Consider the following 2,617-nt stretch of genomic DNA (forward strand, 5'->3'; position numbering starts at 1 on the left):
GTGCCGGTTACTTTAATAGTGAATTAGTGTTTAAAAGGTGATGTTGTTGGTGACTTTATTTGTTATAAATGCTTAACTTTTGGTGACTTTAATAGTGAATTAATGATTAAAAGGTGATGTTGTTGGTGACTTTTTTTGTTGAAAATGCTTAAGTGCCGGTGACTTTTATAGTAAATTAGTGTTTCGGAGGTGATGTTGTTGGTGACTTTATTTGTTGACAATGGTTATGTGTCGGTGACTTTATAGTGAACTTCTGTTTAGAAGACGATGTTGTTGGTTACTTCATTTGTTGAAAATGTTTAAGTTCGGGTGACTTTAACAGTGAATTAGTATTTTGAAGATTATGTTTGTTGTGACTTTATTTGTTGAAAATACTTGAGTTTTTGTGACTTTAATAGTTAATTAGTGTTTAGAAGGTGATGTTGTTGGTGACTTTATTTGTTGAAAATGCTTAAGTTTGTGTGGCTTTAATAGTGAATTAGTTTCGTTGGTGCCTTTGTTAGTTGAAAAAACTTAAATTTTGGTGACTTTAATAGTGAACTAGTGTTTAGGAGGTGATGTTGTTGGTGAATTTATTTGTTTAAAATGCTTAAGTGCCGGTGTATTTAGTTGTGAATTAGTGTTTGGGAGGTGATGTTGTTGGTTACTTTATTTGTTGAAAATGCTTAAGTGCCGGTGACTTTAACAGTGAACTTTTGTTTAGAAGGTAATGTTATTGGTTACTTTATTTGTTGAAAATGCTTAAGTTGCGGTGAATTTAATAGTGAATTAGTGTTTAGAAGGTGATGTTGTTGGTTACTTTATTTATTGAAAATGCTTAAGTGCCGCTGACTTTAATAGTGAACTTTTGTTTAGAAGGTGATGTTGTTGGTTACTTTATTTGTTGAAAATACTTAATTCCCGGTGACTTTAATAGTGAATTAGTTTTGTTGGTGCCTTTGTTAGTTGTAAAAGCTTTAGTTTTGTATAGAAGGTGATCTTGTTGGTTACTTTATTTGTTGAAAATGCTTAAGTGCCGGTGACTTTAATAGTGAACTAGTGTTTAGAAGGTGATGTTGTTGGTGACGTTATTTGTTAAAAATGCTTAAATTTTGATGAAATTAATAGTGGATTAGTGTTTAGGAGGTGACGTGGTTAGTGACTTGATTAGTTGAAAATGCTTAAGTATTGGTGACTTTAAAAGTGAACTTTTGTTTAGAAGGTGATATTGTTGGTTATTCTATTTGTAGGAAATGCTTATGTGCTGATGACTTTAATAGTGAATTAGTATTTAGAAGGTGATGTTGTTGGTGACTTTATTTGTTCAAAATGCTTAAGTTTTGGTGACTTTAATAGTGAATTGGTGTTTAGGAGGTGATGTAGTTGGTGACTTTTTTAGTTTAAAATGCTTAGATTTTGTGACTTTAAAAGTGAACTTTTGTTTAGAAGGTGATGTTGTTGGTGACTTTACTTGTCGAAAATGCTTAACTTTTTGTGACTTTAATAGTGAATTAGTTTCGTTGGTGCCTTTGTTAGTTGAAAAAGCTTACGTTTTGGTGACATTAATAGTGAACTAGTATTTAGGAGGTAATGTTGTTGGTGACTTTATTTGTTGAAAAAGCTTAAGTGCTGGTGACTTTAATAGTGAATTTGTGTTTAAGAGGTGATGTTGTTGGTGACTTTATTAGTTGAAAATGCTTAAGTGCCGGTGACTTGTAAAGTGAACTTTTGTTTAAAAGGTGATATTTTTGGTTACTTTATTTGTTGAAAATGCTTAAGTGCCGGTGACTTTAATATTGAATTAGTGTTTAGAAGGTGATGTTGTTGCTTACTTTATTTATTGAAAATGCTTAAGTGCCGGTGACTTTAATAGTAAATTTGTGTTTAGGAGGTGATGTTGTTGGTGACTTTATTTGTTGGCAATTGTTATGTGTCGGTGACTTTAATAGTGAACTTTTCTTTAGATGGTAATGTTGTTGGTTACTTTATTTGTTTAAAATGTTTAAGTGTCGGTGACTTTAACAGTGAATTAATATTTAGAAGGTGATGTTTGTTGTGACTTTATTTATTGAAAATACTTAAGTTTTTGCGACTTTAATAGATAATTAGTTTCGGTTGTGCCTTTTGTTAGTTGTAATAGCTTGAGTTATGGTGACTTTAATAGTGAACTTGTATTTGGAAGGTGATGTCTATTTAGATCTATTAAATCCGCGCACCCCCCTACAAATGGTATCAGAGCCCAGCAATTTACAAAGTACAGAAGAGAAATATATGTTAGAGTTAGAATTAGAATTAGAATTAGATCTAGAGAAATATGTTAGAGTTAGAATTAGAATTAGATCTAGAGTTAAAAAATTTACCTACAAAATTATTAAATTAATTATGCAAAGACCATTTAAAAATGGAGAAACTTTTAGAAAAATTAAAGAATCTTTAATTAGTAATTATACAGAATATATAAGTCTAAATAAAACAAAAGAAAACCCACAAAAATTAGCCTACTTAATTACATTAATATCTAGTATTGAATCAAAATTAATAACACATTTAAAATCCAGAAGAATGAAACACATACCACCTAATTATGATAAAATTAGATTTAGATATCCACCAAGATATTATAAATATAATTTAAAAA

Source organism: Capsicum annuum, chromosome 7, assembly GCF_002878395.1.
Source record: "Capsicum annuum cultivar UCD-10X-F1 chromosome 7, UCD10Xv1.1, whole genome shotgun sequence".
Taxonomy (NCBI): domain Eukaryota; kingdom Viridiplantae; phylum Streptophyta; class Magnoliopsida; order Solanales; family Solanaceae; genus Capsicum; species Capsicum annuum.